Source organism: Pinus tabuliformis, chromosome Q (assembly GCF_031772625.1).
Source record: "Pinus tabuliformis cultivar Carrire ecotype Pingquan chromosome Q, CPIR1, whole genome shotgun sequence".
Lineage (NCBI taxonomy): Eukaryota > Viridiplantae > Streptophyta > Pinopsida > Pinales > Pinaceae > Pinus > Pinus tabuliformis.
The window spans coordinates 785,484,992-785,505,235 of record NC_142296.1 but is presented as its reverse complement, the minus strand read 5'-3'; the positions used below and the strand labels follow the sequence as shown (position 1 = coordinate 785,505,235).

At 40.1% G+C, this 20,244-nt stretch overlaps 1 protein-coding gene across 1 annotated transcript in view; it reads right to left on the bottom strand.

The window, feature by feature from the left end:
- LOC149221839 (polyprenal reductase 2-like) overlaps window positions 1-20,244 on the bottom strand; it is a 278,960-nt gene that overhangs the window by 183,512 nt on the left and 75,204 nt on the right. The gene's annotated exons all lie outside the window — the stretch shown is intronic.

Genomic DNA, 20,244 nt, shown 5'->3' with positions numbered 1-20,244 from the left:
AGCATTGTCTGTTATGACTTAGAAACATGTGGAGATACCTCTAGAATGAACATATCCAACAAATCACATAATAATCTTGCATCTTTGATAAGTGCAAATGCATCAACAAATTTTGTAAACATTGTCCCCTTGGGATAATTAACCAAGAAGTTAATAAGGGTTCTACCATTTTGATCACTCCAACCATGTGACATCACAGTGCATCCCATGTGTGCCCATGATGCCTTGAATTCCTCCAATCTTGCAGTGCAATCGGCCTTTTCGTTTTGAAGAATAGGCCCTCTCCAGTCATCATAGGATGGCATTTTGTACCCCAGGCCAACAATAGCAATAGCATCAAGTATAGGGTAGTAAAATGGATTGTTCCTAGCAATGCTAAAGGGAATGTCACTCCATGCAAAACAACAACCCACCATCTTGTCAGCTTCTTCCTTCTCCTTTTCCTAAGAGTTGACCTGATAGATGGTTGTGCACCAAGTGTGGTTCTAGGAACAAAAATAATGAGGCAACTATGGGGTTGATTGTAGAAGTTGATGCTAAAGAAGAACCACTCTCACGGTCACCTACCACCACTCCACACCTTGTCATTTGGATCTTCATAGCTTCCTTGTTCAGTTTGGTCGAACTCCATATCTTCTAATGATTTTAGGGCTTTACAAATGATTTCTGAGTTGCACCTGAGCAAAGCCCTACTTCAAGTCCTGGAATTTGTGCAAGGTGGAATTTCCATCGGAATACTCCCCCTCTCATATGCTTCCCACACAACTTGCAACTCAAATTTTATCTATCGAACCCCCCATTGGGTTCACTATATTCCCACAGAGGATCCAAATGTATTGCCATGTTTGTTGAACTTTTAATGTAATACTGAACCAAGGGCACAAGAAGAATTTTAAAAAATAAAATTAACAATCAACATTTTGAATTTTTTACAATAAAAAACCCTCTCCACTCAATGAAACAATAATGGAAAAAAAACACACTCCCTGCCCTAGCAAAATCATGGAAAATAAATGGGTGACTGAAACCCAAGGAAAAACAAGGAGAAAACAAAAAAAATAGGGCCAAATTTGATGCCCATACCTACAAATCTGCCCCTGTTGAGGAAACTCTATCCAAATTCCAAATTTCTTTGTTTGGGATCCTAAATATCTTCGGTTTTCTCCTCTCTCACCTTAGTAAAATTGTTATCCTCCTCCTTAGCTCTCTCACTTGCCCTCTATTTGCAAACCCAGACCAAAAATCTAATAAAATATCAAATTGTACTTTTGTTGAACTAAACAATTTCTCCTAGAAAAGATTGTTGGGTTTTCTCCCAAGGAAAAAATTTTGGTGTCTATTGTCCATGGCTTTTCTGCTATGATCTTCACTGTTTCTTTTGCATTTACAGTGGAATTCTCTAAAAGTGTAAATTCCTAATGATATTCTAGAATGTACTAAAGTAATATCATATATCATTGGAAGTAATTATCAATATCAGTAAATTGTGCTTGTTTAATTAGCACTAGAAAATCAACATGGTATCAAAGCTTTGGTGAAGAAAGGCCATTGAAGACACCTATTTTGCAATCTAATCTTTGACTAGATCTTTGACTACATGGATCCCTCTATCAAGCCTAAAGATAGACTAGAAGGTGCAACAAATTTTAGGGCTTGGAGGACTTGAATGGATCTCATTCTTGAAGAGAATGATGTCATGGAATATGTGGAAGGCAAGGTTATTGAACCTCAAGATGATGAGGGAAAGGCCAAGCACAAGAAGATGGAAACTAAGGCCAAGAGGATTGTTGTTGAATCCATCAAAGATCATTCGGTTCCATTTGTTTCTAGGTTGAAGACTTCAAAGCAATATATGATGCCCTAGTAGGGTTGTATGCAGTGAACAACATTGGTCAGAAGACGGCTTTGAGGAATCAACTTCGTGGTATTCAGATGACTACATGGGATATCGTGGCTTCCTATTTCATGAGGATCTCTTAGTTGAGAGATCAGCTCAAGGCCACCAGAAAAAATATTGATGAATCAAAACTTGTGATGGTGATCCTTAATGGATTTCCAGATTCATGGGATTCATTTGTATCAAGCATTTGTGGCAGATCGGAAAAAAAATTCCAAAGTTTGATCAGTTATGGGCTTCCTCTACCCAAGAGGAGTCTAGACTAGTATTAAAGGGGAAGATTCAGAGACCTCAAGATGGTGATTCCCAAGCATTGTAGCCCATACGAAGAATGGTAAAGGAAGAAGAAATTTTGGAAATTTTCATAAAAGAAATACAAGAAGACCTACTCCCGTTAAGGATAAGAAGAAGAAGGATGTGTCAAAGATTCACTGTTTCGGTTGTCACAAGTTTGGACGCTATAAAAAAAGTGTCTTGAAGGGAAGCATGATAGGAAGAGGAAGGCCAAGCAGCATTCTTCAACAGCAGCCATTGTTGATGATGAGCATCCACATCAAAAGAGATCCAGGAATGATAGTATAGATGATCTTATTATTTAAGATAGTACAGATAGAGAATTCAAGGCTCAGTTAGAGATCTTGATAGGCAAGAAGATCAAGGTTCTGAGATCAAATAATGTAGGAGGGTATATTTCCAAGGACCTTATTGCCTTCTATAGGGAAGCAGGGATCAAGAGGAAGCTGACAATTCCCTACAGTCTCCATATCAAAAGATAAGTACTTCATATCTTTCTTCCTTGAGTATTATTACTTTATTTTTGGTTGGCCTCTTCTCTTTGTATCTTTTGCTTGGTTATAATCATTCGCTTCGATGGCCTCCTAATGAGGTTTGCAAGTATATCATGAAGCATGCCAAGGCAATGATTGTTGGCAGCAGATAGAAGCATCGAGAAGAACGAAGCAAAGTTTGTGGCAAGAGGATTCTCCCAGGATCAAACATAAACTCAGTAAGAGCGATTCGCGTTCGAGAGGGGAAAATTGTATAGACATCTAGAACCATGCCAAATGACCAAAAGATCTTCTACTTCAAAGGGAGTAGACAGCCAGGTAGAGTGGAAGCATGCAACCTGTTGGAGATCTGAAGGGTCTCTCATGATGATGAGTGAGGCTCCTAAGGATGTGGGTTCAGGTCCTTTTGTACCCATGGAACATCCTTTAGATCATTAGGAAGAGCAAGAAGGTCCCATTAAGCTAGTGGACCCATTTAGGGTCATTGTTCAGAATCCAAGAAGAGACCGACATGGTTTCAAAGTATATTACAAGATGTAGAGGGACCTACAGCTCCCCGTGGCACTTTCACGGAAAGCAAACATCCTAAGAATTACTCTGGATATGTAGCATTGATGAGTCACATCACTGATTATGAGCCATCCAACTATGAGGAAGCAATAGACCAACAAGTTTGGAAGGATTCGGTGATGGAGGAATATCAGTCCATCATAAAGAATGATGTGTGGGAAATTGTGTCAAGCAGTGTTGTGAAAATCGCAATAAAATCACGAAATCGTGGTTATTTTTGCGTTGCCGATTTTATCGGTGATTTTTTAAAAGTGAAAAAATCGTGGTTTTATCGTATTTATCGAGAAAAAATCGTGAGCCGATAGGTAAAAATGACCAACCCACTGAGAATCGACCAATTAAAGGTTTTAACTTGGTTTTTTTATTCATTTTACAATTAGAGGGCAAGTGAGAGCGCTAAGGAGAAGGACAGCGATCTATAAGGGAAATAGAGGAGAAAACCCACGATATTGCGGATCCCAAGCAAAAAAAATGATTTTGCACCTAGATTCTTCAGCAAGTCGTGGATTCTAGTTATGGGCATCAAATTTCGCCCTTTTTTCTTCTTGTTTTGACTTGGGTTTCAGTCACCCATATTTTTTCCATGATTTTTGCTTGGGTTTGACTGTGGTTTTTTTTGCCATTATTATTTCTTTGAGTGGAGAGGGTTTTTTTGTCAAAAATTGAAAATGTTGATTGTTAATTTTATTTTTCTTAAATTCTTCTTGTGCCCTAGGTTCAATCTTACATTAACAATTCAACAAACATGCCAAGACATTTGGACCCTTTTTTGGGAATTTGGTGTACCTAATGGGGGTTTTGATAGATCAAATTTGAGTTGCAAATTGTGTGAGAAGCATATGATAGGGGGAGTGTACCGATGGAAATACCACCTTGCACAAATTCTGAGACATTTAGTAGAACTTTGCCCAAATGTAACTCCATAAATCGTCCATAGAGCCCTAAAAGAAATAGAAGATATGGACTCAGCCAAGGTGAACAAAGAAGTTGTGAAGACTCAAATGGCAAGGGGTGGAGTGGCTATAGGTGACCTTCAGAGTGGTTCTTCTTTAGCATTAGCATCTACAATCAACCCCATAGTTGCCTCCTCATTTTTGTTCCTAGAACCACACCTGGTGCACAACCATATATCATGTCAACTCTTAAACAAAAAAAGGGAGAAGCTAACAAATGGTGGGTAGGTGTTTTCTATGGAGTAACATTCCCTTCAGCATTGCCAAGAACAATCCATTTTACCAGCCCATGTTTGATGCTATTGTTATTGTTGGCCCGGGGTACAAAGCCCCTTCCTATGATGACTTGAGAGGGCATATTCTTCAAAATGAAAAGGTCGATTGCACTAAGAGATTGAAGCAATTCAGGTCATCTTGGGCACAAATGGGTGCACTGTGATGTCAAATGGTTGGACTGATCAAAAGGGTAGAAACCTTATTAACTTCTTGGTTAATTGTCCCCAGGGGACAATGTTTATTAAATTTGTTGATGCATCTGCACATATCAAAGATGCATGATTATTATGTGATTTGTTGGACGTGTTCATTTCGGATGTAGGTCCACAACATTTTGTCCAGGTCATAACATACAATGCTACAAATTATGTTGTTGTTGATAGGATGCTCATGGAAAGGCATCCTAACTTATTTTGGACACCTTGTGCTACAAACTGTATTGACTTGATGTCGAAAGACATTGGAAAAACTCCTTTTGTCAAAGGTATTGTTGAATCATCAAAAAGAATTACAAATTTATATATAGAGTTGATGCGCCCTGTTATTACACGGTTTTCCACTAGCTTCATATCTCTTCAGTCTCTCTTGAATTTTATGTGGGATGTGAAGAGAATGTTCCATTCAAAGGAGTGGCGTGATTTACCATTTAGCCGCAAACCAGATGGAGAGGCAATAGGCAAGCTAGTCTCTTACTAGGAAAGCTTTTGGGTAGGAGTGCAGGAGGTGTGTTCCAATACTGAACCTTTGGTAAAGGTTCTTCGATTAGTTGATGGAGACAAGCCCGCAATGGGCTACTTGTATGAGGCCATGGATAGGGCCAAAGAATCCATTCGTAGCTATTATGTTGATAAGGGGGATGAGGGGTTTGAGAAACAACAATTGATATGGAGTGATTGTTGAACGATGGAACAATACACTCCATCATCCCATTCATGCTGCAGGGATCTACCTAAACCCTGCATTTTCTTACTCCTTTGGTTTCATATTTGTTGTTGAGGTCATGGATGGATTCTTTACTTCCGTTGAGAAGATGGTGTCATCTCCATCGGAACGTTCAGAAATTTCCAGAGAAATGGAAATATACAGGATAGCAAGTGCCACATTTAGCTTTGACATGCCTATCTAGGATTAGGACGACCAAAATCCCAGGTAAGCTTTAGTTTGTTTCAAATTTCATTGTCTCTTCATACTTTGCTTCAACTTTCAAATTTCAATTTTTTTCTTATGCATGGTGGAGAAGTTATGGTGGTGGAGTACCCAATCTCCAAAAGCTTGCCATTTGAGTGCTCAGCGAAACATGTAGTTCCTCTGGATGTGAGCACAACTAGAGTGTATTTGAAAAAATACACACCAAGAAGCGCAAGAAGTTAAAAATTTACAAATTAATTTTTTGAATTCATTAAAAAATAAAAATTATTATTTATTATTTTTATAATTACTAATTTATAACTTATGACCCTCATACAAGTTTGTTAAATTTGGACAACTAGGTCCAAACTCCATGTTCTGATGCTCAGATTAAGAGGCTAATATTTTTGTTGGATTCCTCTTTCTGAGAGGTGTAAAATCCATATAAAAATAGTCTTAATCCGATGAGCAGAACTTATATTTTGAATTTATTATTCTTAATATATTATATGTGCAAGGTCAGCCAGTTTTGTAATGTAGGCTCACATGCCCAACAGATGTGTCACACACCCTCATTGATGAATATATATACAGGAAAAGTTGGAGAGAATTTGAACATAACTAAACTCACATCTTCCTCTCTCATCTTAGAGAGTACGCTACCTGGAGGACGAATTTCAGCCACACGTGGGAAGGACGAAGAGGACAGACCGTACGGATTTTCTGCTGCTAAGGTTTTCTGCTGCTAGGGTTTCGCAGAAAGTTTGACCAGCGTTGACTTTGGTCAACGCTTGGTCCAATCAAGCTGAAAATTGGTGGAAAGTTCAATCTTTGAAGGCCGTACTATCTGGCACAAAATCGAGGTCAAAGGGTTGACCGTTTTGCTGCTGCGTTGACTTTTAGCTTGCTGTCCCTGCGTTGACTTTTCAGGACAGCGTTGACTTTTGTAGAACTGACTTGGGTTGACTCATCTACTGGTTGGAGGGTTGTTGTGACACATGCTGGGCTAGCTGACCATAGGAGACTTTGCTGGTTGAAGCATCCTGTTGACCGCCGAAACGAACACATACATTTTTCTTGTTTCTGATTTGTCTTCTGTAAGATCTGCTTATATGTTCTATCTGCATTTTGCTTATCTACTTGTATGATTGTTGTGAGAAAAGTGAAATTGCTCTGAGCATAGAACATCTTCAAAACTTAACATGGTATCAGAGCTGAGGTGAAGACAAACTCTATCTTAACACAAAAGGAATATGTTGTCCTTGTTTGATGATGCCCTAGCCAACGTATGTTGATCCAGCACAGGGACAAGAAGACTCTTATTCGCACCACAGTTAGTCACAGGTAAACTGTGTGGTAGGCCGCAGGCCATACCACCACAACAAACACCTGCGTGGGTCTATTTTGGGGCTGTATTGTGCCCTAATCTCCAGCGTTGAAGCAGAGGGATCACACTAAGTCTATACGCAGATACTCACTATCAATGAAGACTCTTTCAACGCAGCAAATGAAGACTCATATACGCTGACCTATCTGCAGCAAATAAGACACATATACGTTGGCAAATGAGACACATATACGCTGGTAAATGGAGACTCATATACGCAGGCAAATCTGCTGTAAATGACAACATATATACACACAGGCAATAGAGATACTTTATACGCAGGCAATGGAGGCCAAGGTATGTAGCCGCAGTGATAACAAGCACGGAAGAACCGCAGGTAGAGCCGCAAGCATAGCATGGTAGCCGCAGTGATACAGTCAGTCGCAGTTCATAGAGTATCTCACACGTAGATAATGATGACACGCAGCCATACGCTGGGAACGCAATATATATATATATGCGTTGTTCTTAAGGAACTTACACGCTGTATGATAAATGGTGGACGCAGTAATAAAAGGACACAGTCAACCGCAATCTAAATTCCACAGTCCTGAGGTGTAGCTGGAGTTATGTATACGCTGTGCAATTATACGCTGGGCAGTCATGTCATACATTGCAGTTATGGTTATATACATTCGCTGGACAGTCCTGTACACATCACATGAGGTTATATATATGCACGCAGAGGTCCTGTACACGTCGCAGAAGTCTTGTACGCATTGCAGAGGAGTTATATCAGCCGCAGAAGTTTTATACAATATTATATAGGTCACAGAGGTCCTGTACACGTCGCAGAAGTCTTGTACGCATTGCAGAGGAGTTATATCAGCCGCAGAAGTTTTATACAATATTATATAGGTCACAGAGGTCCTGTACACGTCGCAGAAGTCTTGTATGCATCGCAGAGGAGTGATATTAGCTGCGGAGGTTTTATACAATGTTCCTGTACACATCGCTGAGGTTATATATACACGCAGAGGATGCCAAAGACTTATATATACAAACAGAGTATGCAAATGTCTCTTATGTATATTCGCCGAGGCTGCGGAGGTTTCATACAATCGCATTGGTATATGGTCTCACATTCGTCTCTTTGATGTGGTATGACATTCGCATAATATCCCTGGTTATAATGGCATATGATAACATCTGATCGCGATACTGTGATGATATGTGATATTGCTCTGGTGTGAAAATTGATACAAAGATGTATGGCATCAGCGTTATATGACAGGGTCTCGATATATATGATCTTGCTCCAGCAGTATATAGGGTCTTAATATGTATCTGGTCTTGATGTGTATGGTCTTTATATATACGGTAGACTGTACTGACGATGGGCAGTAATCGCTGGACAATATACGCTATAGTACATAAGTTATATATATATGCTGGACATGTATATACACCAGGCAGTCATGATTATATATACACTTGTCATGGTTATTAATACCAGGACCAGAAATACCAGGTATGAGGAGTCTAATGTTGTTGATAAAAGAAATGAGTTCAAAGACTTTTGCAGAGAAGCTGGCATTAAGAGGGAGACTACCACTGCATATACTCCTGAGCAGAATGGTGTTGCTGAACGCAAGAATAGGACTATTGTGGAAGCTGCCCGTGCCATGCTATGTGACCAGGGTCTTCCAAAGTTTCTGTGGGGAGAAGCTGCAAATACTGCTGTGTACATTCAAAACCGATGCCCTTATTCCGCTTTGGACTCCAAAACTCCCGAAGAGGTTTTCTCTGGTAAGAAACCTGATGTCTCACATTTTAGAATTTTTGGATGTCCTGTCTATTTTCATGTGCCGAAAGAAAAGAGAAGTAAGCTGGATGCTACTGGGAAGAAAGGAATGTTTGTGGGCTACAGTGAGACTTCTAAGGCATATAGAGTCTATGTACCTGGTCAAAGGGAAGTAGAGATAAGCCATGATGTCACTTTTGACGAAGATGCTTCCCTGAAGAAAGTAGTAGATCTTCCTAGATCTGAAGAAAACCATGAAGAAAGACCTGGAAATCTGGAAGAACCCCAGGATGAGACTATGCCTGATGTTGAAGGGCCAATGGACCCTATTGATCCTTCCCCTTCTCTAGGAAAGAGGCCATCATGGCTCAGGGACACCCTCGAAGATGCTGAGGGTCATGCTGCCCCAAGGGGAACATTCCGAGAAAGCAAGAAGCCGTGTAGATACCAAGGGTATCTAGCTGCCATGAGTACTATTATACAATCTGAACCTGGATCTTTTGAGGAAGCCATCAAGCATCAAGTCTGGAAGGATGCTATGCATGACGAATATGAGGCTATTATGAAGAATGATGTCTGGGATGTGGTCCCGAGACCGAAGGACAAATCTGTTGTCACCGCTAAATGGCTCTACAAGATTAAACATGGATCTGATGGGAGTGCTGAAAAGTTTAAGGCAAGATTTGTTGCCCGTGGCTTCTCTCAAAAGGAAGGAATTGACTATGACGATATATTTGCACCTGTAGCTCGATATACCACCATCCGATCCATCATAGCCCTTGCTGCTACGCAAGGATGGAGTCTTCATCAGATGGATGTCAAGACCGCTTTCTGCATGGTGCAATAAAGGAAGAGGTGTATGTAGAACAACCTCTGGGATTTGAAGTTCAAGCCCTCTATGGGTTAAAGCAAGCACCCAGAGCTTGGTATGAGAGGATGGATAGTTACTTGATGAAGCTGGGCTTCACTCGAAGCAATGCTGATCCAAACCTTTACTTTAAGGTTGTGGAAGGAAAGCCTCTCATTCTAGTGCTGTATGTGGACGACCTCTTCCTGACAGGTGGTGACCCTCTCATTCATCCATGTAAGAGGGAGCTTGCTGCTGAGTTCGAGATGAAAGACCTAGGACTGATGCACTATTTCCTAGGCCTGGAGGTCTGGCAGAGACCTGGAGAGATTTTCCTTTCTCAAGGAAAGTATATTGTGAAGCTTCTGGAAAGATTTGGGATGGTGGACTGTAAGTCCATGTCGACACCAATGGAACTCAACTTTAAGAAGTTGAGTGGCAGCGCTGCAGGGCCTATCTTGGCCAATCCTACTGAGTATCGTCAACTCATAGGAGCTTTGATGTTCTTAGTGAACACCCGTCCGGACATATGTTTTGCAGTGAATACTTTGAGTCAACAGATGGTTGAGCCTCATCATTTTCACTGGGTTGGTGCCAAGAATCTTTTGAGATATCTTCAGGGCACGATAAACCATGGGCTGAGATACACTGCCGGGAGTGTGATACTCCGGGGATATACTGATGTCGATTGGGCTGGCAGTGTGGTGGATCGTAAGAGCACATCTGGATGCTGTTTCAATCTTGGTTCTGCTTCGATCTCATGGATGAGCAGGAAGCAGAAGTCGGTGGCTTTGAGCACCGCGGAGGCCGAATACATTGCTGCTAGTATGGCCTGTTGTGAAGCAGTTTGGTTGAGGAAGCTCTTTAGTGAGCTGTTCCAACATGTGCTAGATTCCACTGTAATAACTCTGTGATAATCAGAGTGGGATTCGTATGACTGAGAATCCTGTGTTCCACGACCGATCCAAGCATATTGATATCAGGTACCACTTTATCCGGGATATGGTACAGCGAGGCGCCGTAAGGCTCGATCATATAGGAACTGATTAGCAGGTCGCGGATATTCTCACTAAGCCCCTGGGGAAGGTCAAGTTCCTAACCTTCCGTGAGAATCTTGGTGTCGTGGAAAGACCCTATGTTGTGGGTCCTGTTGGACGATGAGCTCTGGGAGCTCTGGGGGGCTTTGGGGATAGCTTCTCGAAGCTATAAGCACTCATAATGCTTCTGCCCCACCCTTGTGATTATTGAGCTGGTTCGCCACTCATTTAATCTGTGCCCCGTATGCATCCTACCCATTGAGTTCAGGGCTCATGGGAAGTACCTCTCATTTGGCCAATGAGGTGTGGAAAGGCTAGAGACTATTAGCAAAGACTGATGGACGCATCAGAGATAGCCGTACTCTCTATCTAGGATGGCATGGTCCAACCACTTGATCTGGGATCAAGATTTGTGAGGTCTGGGACCTCTGGACTGATTATGTCAGTCGGGGAATGATGTCTTTGTGACTGTCCCACTTCTGTTCTGAAATAAAGAAGCCAGCAAATCAAGTTTCGGCGGGATGACTCACGATGTTAATTGCACTAATAGATGGAGTTCTCCCTAGTTGAGAGGGAGTGTTAAATTTGGACAACTAGGTCCAAACTCCATGTTCTGATGCTCAGATTAAGAGGCTAATATTTTTGTTGGATTCCTCTTTCTGAGAGGTGTAAAATCCATATAAAAATAGTCTTAATCCGATGAGCAGAACTTATATTTTGAATTTATTATTCTTAATATATTATATGTGCAAGGTCAGCCAGTTTTGTAATGTAGGCTCACATGCCCAACAGATGTGTCACACACCCTCATTGATGAATATATATACAGGAAAAGTTGGAGAGAATTTGAACATAACTAAACTCACATCTTCCTCTCTCATCTTAGAGAGTACGCTACCTGGAGGACGAATTTCAGCCACACGTGGGAAGGACGAAGAGGCTAGACCGTACGGATTTTCTGCTGCTAAGGTTTTCTGCTGCTAGGGTTTCGCAGAAAGTTTGACCAGCGTTGACTTTGGTCAACGCTTGGTCCAATCAAGCTGAAAATTGGTGGAAAGTTCAATCTTTGAAGGCCGTACTATCTGGCACAAAATCGAGGTCAAAGGGTTGACCGTTTTGCTGCTGCGTTGACTTTTAGCTTGCTGTCCCTGCGTTGACTTTTCAGGACAGCGTTGACTTTTGTAGAACTGACTTGGGTTGACTCATCTACTGGTTGGAGGGTTGTTGTGACACATGCTGGGCTGGCTGACCATAGGAGACTTTGCTGGTTGAAGCATCCTGTTGACCGCCGAAACGAACACATACATTTTTCTTGTTTCTGATTTGTCTTCTGTAAGATCTGCTTATATGTTCTATCTGCATTTTGCTTATCTACTTGTATGATTGTTGTGAGAAAAATGAAATTGCTCTGAGCATAGAACATCTTCAAAACTTAACAAAGTTGAAGTCTTAGTGCCTTAACAACATGGTCTATGTCTACCACAACCTCCAATTGTGGGTGAGACAACTTCAAAAGACACATGACATGGAGGCCATCTCGTTAGGTAGGATTAGCACCACTGTTGCACAGAGGGTTGAGGCCGAGAGGCCTATCACAGAATCGGCCCATGATTGGTTAGAGGTGGATGCAGTGGAGGAGGCAGTAGCTGCAAGGGAGGAGGAGGAGGAGGAGGAGGTGACACCACCTACCATGGTCACCAGTAGAGGACGTCATCTACCTCATCCACCTCCTAGTTCTTCAGCTTTTAGAGGACATAAGAATCCATTACCAGTCCCAGAGCCCTATTCATCTAAAGGAAAAGCTTTAGTTTGTTTCAAATTTCATTATCACTTCATACTTTGCTTCAATTTTCAAATTTCAATTTTTTTCTTATGCATGGTGGAGAAGTTATGGTGGTGGAGTACCCAATCTCCAAAAGCTTGCCATTTGAGTGCTCAACGAAACATGTAGTTCTTATGGATGTGAGCGCAACTAGAGTGTATTTGAAAAAATACATACCAAGAAGCGCAACAAGTTAAAAATTTACAAATTAATTTTTGAATTCTTAAATAATAAAAATTATTATTTATTACTTTTATAATTATTAATTTATAACTTATGACCCTCATACAAGTTGAAGTCTTACTGCCTTAACAACATGGTCTATGTCTACTACAACCTCCAATTGTGGGTGAGGCAACTTCAGAAGACACATGACATGGAGGCCATCTCATTAGGTAGGATTGGCACCACTGTTGCATGGAGGGTTGAGGCCGAGAGGCCTATCATGGAATCAGCCCATGATTGGTTAGGGGTGGAGGCAGTGGAGGAGGCAGTCGCTGCAGGGGAGGAGGACGAGGAGGAGGTGACACCACCTACCATGGTCACCAGTAGAGGACGTTGTCTACCCTCCACCTCCTAGTTCTTCAGCTTTTAGAGGAAATCAGAGTCCATGGCCAGCCCCAAATCCCTCTTCATCTAAAGGGAAAGTTGTTACATTTTCTCGCAAGAGGAGCAGAGGAAATCATTAGTTACTTAATGGTTCATTTCATTGTATATGACTCATGATATGAGATACATTATTATATTCTTTGTTGATATTTTGAGGTTGAGATAGAACTCAAGATTCAGGGCACGATTCATTGTTGTGTGATGTAGCACTAAATATATTACACATCTTATATATTAGTTTTCTTTTCATATTTATGTGTCAATGCATTTATTTTATGTTGTGGATGCTTTAGATCAGTGTTGATAATATCGGTATCGGGAAAATATCGGCGAGGGTCCGGAAAATATCTTATCGGAAATATCGGCGAAAATATCGGCAAAATATCGGCAAATATCGGCAAGCATAAAAAATGCATAATATATTCATTTTTTTTTCAGATTTCTAAACATATAAAGCAATAACAACATGAACTAAACACATTGGCACATAAATATGAAGAAAACACTGATATATATGATGTCAAATAGAAATGATACATCAAACTTCAAAGGCGATACCAAATCTTGCTGATCCCTGATAGTGATAAATTGATAATTGTCCAATCAAGGACTCAAACAAAAATTAAAATAACATCACACATCCTGCTGATCCCTGATAGTGATAATTGTCCAATCAAGGACTCAAACAAAACAACATCACATATATAAAACTTTAAAAGTATTTCATCATCATGAGTTATAAACTTATATGTAGCAAAAGTTGCAAAACAAATAAAACTAGCAGCGATCTATCTGAGACCATTGGCCTCTCCCTAGCAGCTTTCTTTCTGTCTTGTTCAGCAATTGCTTCACGAGCTTTTTGTATAACCTCTGCACTAGAAACCATACAAGGCATGACATCTGCATCATATGCAGAGAGTTTAGCCAGATGGTATTTCAATCGTGTAATCCCTCCTAGGTCCTGACATCTTGGTCCCACACAAGTTGCATGATATATATGCCTGATTTGCCCCACCAACAGCCTCCCCATACTCCCAAAATGGGTCCAAAGCTTTTGGCATATTTGACATTTGTAGTGAACTAATTCAAACCTAGGGCACAAAAAAAACAAAAAATTGGCATTAAATGAGTATAACTATACAAAAACAAAAACAAAGGTATGTGTAACTTGTTCATTTGTAAAGAACGTGATTCTTAGAAAATTAGTTGATTAACTCCTAGATAGTACATAATACATATGAAAAATCTCACTTGCTTCCGCTTGTCTAGGTCCCTAGGATTTGTAAATACTAATTTTCGATGGATCTAATGGAGTACAGGATCTCAGATACCTCTGAAATCTCGGTGGTGATTACAGTAAGTAATTACAAACTAGTAACAGTCGATTAAGATCTGTTCTGGTGAGCTGGTCATTGTAATATCCAAGGTGGTTTAGAATTTAGATATTGGTTGCCTAATATAAAATGAAACCTTAAGTGAAAATCTACATGAAAATATGGAAGCAGTCTTGTTGCTTGTGTCAAAGTGACATAACCCAGCTCAGAAAAGGAAGGCATAGAATAACTCAATCTCATAATTAATACAATGTAACCTTCTCACTGTCTCAGTGGTAAGTTGGTAACAGTCTCGAGTCTCGACATAGCTGTGACAATGAAGCTCTTGGTACAAGGAGAACACAGTCACAGTCTCGGTGAAAATCTCAGTGTAGGAAGAAAACATAGTTCTAGTCTCGGTGATGAAGATGATCTCAGGGATCCCACAGTAGCACACACAGTCACGTTCTTGGCATAATTATGAGGATCTTTGTGATACACTCTCGACATGCTCTATAGACAGTCACAATCTAAGCATCATTGTGGTGAGAAGGATCTCGGTGATCCTATAGTAGCTCACTCTGTCTCGGCATACTTATAGTCTTAGAGTATTAGAGATATATGAACAAGAATAAATTATTGGTCTTTGTAACTCAAAAGATAAAGAAAACTCCACGCTATTTGTATGTTCTGGTTATGCTTCTCAATAGATATATCATATTACCAATATAATGTGTTGCAGGCTGCAGCGTTGTGTTGACGGTTGTATTATTGAACAGTGAAGACGTCGGGACTCGGACGATTGCACCGGGTAAACCCTCCTTCGCAGCACCGACCGCCACCGGTTCCGTCTCTCTCCAGCTCGCACGAAAACATTAACAAAGTGACGGGAAAAGCAAAACATTATAACCATTTTATAACCCGATTAAACCTAACCCGCGATATTTACAGTCGTAGCGTGATATTTATGAAAATATCGCCGAAATTTCGGAAATCTCGCGAGAATTTAAAAACATGAAAATATCGCGCTATTTTCCAGCCGAAATTTCGTTTTCACCAAAATCGCGCGATATTTACGAATATCGCCGAAATATCGGCGATATTATCAACACTGCTTTAGATTATAATAAAATTTTGAGAAAAAAAAAGAATATTTTTGTATTTGTTGATTTTTACAAATTTTTACGATTTTTTCCTTTTCTGAACCATCACCAATTTAATCTCGATCACGATTTTCGCCACATTGGTGTCGATACCTGAGGGAGTGGTGACTTCCAAGTGGATCTACAAGATCAAGCATGCGGTAGATGGCATCATAGAGAAGTACAAAGCAAGATTTGTGGCAAGAGGATTCTCCCAAAAAGAGGGAAGAGACATTTGCTCCAATTGCCAAGTACACTTCTATTAGAACTATTATTTCTATTGCTTCTATTATGGGTTGGAAATTGCATCAAATGGATGTGAAGACCACTTCATTGAGGAAGAAGTGTAAATAGAACAACCTCAGGGCTTTGAGGTAAATGAGAGGGAGTCTCGTGTTTGCAAACTGAAGAAGGCTTTGTATAGACTCAAGCAGGCACCTCAAACTGACTTGGTATTCTCAAATTGATGGATGCCTGATGAGTCTTGGTTTCACCAAGAATGATGTCGATCCCAATCTTTATTACAAAGTTGTTAAAGGTGAGTCGTGATCTTGTTGTTATATGTTGATGACTTGTTTTTTACAAGAGAAGAAAATCTTATTGATCAATGTAAGAGGGAGTTGACCTCTGGAATCGAGATGAAGGATCTAGGTTTGATGCATTACTACTTGGGATTAGAAGTGTGGTAGAAGTTGGGTGAGATCTTCCTTGGTCAAGGGAAGTATATTATTACAATCCTTTAAAGATTTGGGATGATGGACTGCAAGTCCATGGCCACTCCCATGGTGACCAATCTGAAGAAGTTGAGAGACTCTGACTCAGATTTGATGGATCCCTCTATATATCGACAATTGATCGGATCATTGATGTATCTGATTAATACCAAACTTGATATTTGCTTTGTAGTGAACACTTTGAGTAGTTCATGGTGGAACTGAGGCATGTACATTGGATTGCGGCAAAGCATGTGTTGAGATATTTGTGTGGTATAATCAGTTATGGATTGAGATATGTCTCAAATGGTGAAGTACAATAGTAGGGATACACAAATTCCGATTGGGCAAGGTTTGTTGAAGACAAGAGCACATCAAGATGTTGCTCCAGTTTGGGTCCTGCTATGATATCCTAGATGAACAAGAAGCACACATATGTTGCACCTAGCACTATAGAGGTTGAGTATATTACAATTAGTTTAGCGAGTTGTGAAGCAATATGGCTTCAGAAGTTGCTTGCGGGATTGTTTGATCAGGAGCTAGAAACGACCATGATATATTGTGATAATCAAAGTTGTGTGAAACTTTCAAAAAATCCAGTTTTCCATGGCAAGTCGAAGCACATTGAGATCAAGTACCACTATGTCCAAGACATGGTACAGAAGGGAGCAGTGAGGCTCCAATATATTTCTACAGACAAGCAGGTTGTTGACATTCTCACAAAGCCTCTATCCCAAATGAAGTTTGCATACTTCAAGGACAAACTTGGAGTAGTTGAGAATGCCTCCCTCATTGAGAGGGAATGTTGATGTTGTAGCATCAGGACAAACATTCTCCCTAGGTCAAGGGTATTGACCGGGTGCCATGTAATGTGGCTAAGGAAAATGGCCTAGAGAGCATCAGGGCCCAGAGTACTCCCCCAATCAGAAGGTTCTGACCATATTACCAAGGTTTACTTGGCTAGCAGGTAGAGTGAGTGCCCTAAAGCATCGAGCAAGCAATTTTACCATTCAAGTACCATGTGATGACATGGGGGGAATGGTAAATTAGCCCAGGGTTTCACCATTGGTTAGGAAGAATTAACCTTGTTCCAAGTGATGACTTGGTTAGTTGGTGATCTAGGACTAGTTTTGTTTTTTACCCCGATCAAAGGGTACCTAACCATATCACTAAAGGGTATTTGGATGGTGGGTGACTAGATCATTTTGCATGACGTTGATGCAAAATGTTTTGCACACGGTTCTAGAAAAGAACATGAAGTGGATGGGTACATTAACATAGCAAGCTCATTCAATCTTTGCTTGGGATGGAGAAATTTTTCAGCAAAGTGAACATCTAGGAAGTCAAAGTGAATACCTCCCTAGCTAAGGAGGAGTCATGATTTTTGGGTGTAGAAATTTCTGTTTTCCCACCCTGGTTTTCAGTTTCACCTTATTTCTCCCATATAGTTAAATGCCCATTCCCATATCCATACATTTAACACTGAAAAAATAATTTTTTGCTGAAAACACAAATTCTGGAAATTTTACAGAATGCTGGAAAACGCAGAAATAAAATTCAGCAGTTACAAACAACCATTAAAACACATTTAAACACAGAGATTTTTTGTCAAGGTGACCCTGGAAAAACCCCCTACAACTCTTGGGGAAAACCAGTTTGAGAGCTCTTCTTTATTTCTGAAAATTGCCTTTTTACAGTGAGAAATATTCAGCAAAAAATCAGCAAGCAAATTTACAACTTATCTCTTTTCTCGTGCCTCACAGCAATCTGGAAATTACAGCAAACAGGACAGCAATAAATGTTGTACGGCCTCCTCGAATTTCGTGCCCACTTTCAGCATTAAATGTTGTTGTATGGCCAGCAATAAATGCATTGTACGGCCTCCAATAAATGCGTTGTACGGCCTGCAATAAATGCACTGTCCGACCCTCGTTTTGGGTGCAGAAAAACCAGCAAACTACTCGATTTTTGTGCAAACCACTCCTCGAAAATCGTGCCAAAATCTTCCTTTCACTGTGTGCTGAATCAACTATACAAATTTGCTCAAATGTTGCCTTGGAATGTGTGTCAAGCTGCTGTCTCCTTCTCCTCCCTGCTCAGAAATCTCTCTTGCTCTCTTGCTCTCCTTCTCCCAATCTGCTCATGAAAGAATGAATGACCTTTTCCTCCTTTTCCTCCTTTAATCTAACCCTAAGTGACTTTTGGGTGATCCCTAAATCCAATGGCTGAAATAGATTGAGATCTATGGCTGAGATTAAATGCTCATTTAAATCTCACTTTCTATTTTTTAATTCACCCCACTTTAATAAAGACCCACTTAGTCATTTATTTCCAAAGTCATTTTTCCTTTCTAATTTTTCATTGACTTTATAAAAATCACTTTAAAATTATACTTTAGTAACTTTATCACTTAAAGTCACTTTTAAATTAGATTTAACTTTATAAAAATTATAAAGTCACTTTAGGAGAAAAATTAAATTCTTTTGGACACTTTTCCCTAGGCCAAAGATCAAAGCCTTAGGGAACCACCTGTCCTCCGGTACCAAATTTCAACATTGGGTAGCTACGAGAGGTATTCCTCAACTACACAAGTTAGCTAAGAAAGGAAATTAAATTGAATTTTAAGGTGCTCAAGTGGGCCCCACCATGCAAATGGGCGTGACCCTTGGTCAAAACCCACCTCTTTTAACCACTATAAATACCAATTCGACCTCCCACATTTGGACAATTCAAATCATCAACACATCTTCTGATTTTATGTTCACACGTGTGAGATAGAGAAGACGACTTCTAAAATTTGACAGTGTTGACCAACTTTGACCGAGTTTTCCTGAGGTTTGCTTGACTAACATTGACCAAGTTTTTTTGGGCATAGTTTGACCAAGTTTTGTGGGAATTTTGACCTAGCCCTTTCTGGGCAATTTGACTAGGCATTTCTAGGCACAGTTTGACCGAGCTTTTTGGGCAGTTTGACTGAGTCTTTTTTGGACATTTTCACCAAGTTTTCTGGTCAATTTGACCAAATTTTCTAGGCAATTTGACCGAGTTTCTGGGCAGTTGCAGGAGGCCAAATTTTGGCATGTTTGACTTAGGTTGACCGAATTTCTAGGCAATTGCATAATGACAAATTTCGACCTATTTGACCAGGGTTTCCCTGTGCTAGATTTTTGGTCTGGGTTGACCAAGTTTGATTTAAAAATATCATATTATACTTTTGTTGAATTGAACAATTTATCCTAGAAAGATTGTTGGGTTTTCTCTCGAGTTTGGGTTTCCCAGGGCAAAAAATTTAGTGTCTACTATGCATGGTTTTTCTATTGTGATCTTTATTGTTTCTATTGCATTTATAGTTGAATTTTCTGAAGTGTGATTGCTTAATGATAGTCTGGAATGTGCCAAAGTAATATCATATATCATTGGAAATAATTATCATTATCAAAAAATTGTGCTTATGTAATTAGCACTAGAAAATCAACAGAGTGTTGGGTCTTGAGGAGCCCTCACATGGATGCATGACACCTCCTACACCTATAGGTGATTAAACACTAAGCTAAGAAGTCATGGTGTTAGCAGGATTTATGATGTACCACAAAGGACTCAGGATGCCCCTAGGTTGGCCTTTGTAATGTCCCAAACGAGATATTTTGCTAAATTTGCAGAAATCAAATTCAACCCAAATATCATTAACTTAACAGAAGATTGCCATGTAAAATAAAACAAACAGAACATTGCAATCCAATGACATAATTAACAAGAAAATTCTCAGCAAGAAAATTCTCAGCTTTTATTATAATGGATAAACTGAGGTTACATGCATATATAACCAAAATAGTTGAGATGAACATTGGCCTCCAAGATAATCTGTTGCACTGCACAGTCCTCCAAAACTGAACTGAACTTCCAATGCTAAGATCTCCTGTGAATTCTAGATTAATTCACCAAGGGGAGATGGGTGCTCGCCCAATCTCACTAAATCACTCGAGGGTTTCCGTCCTGGGGCTCCGAAGGAAGTAGAGAA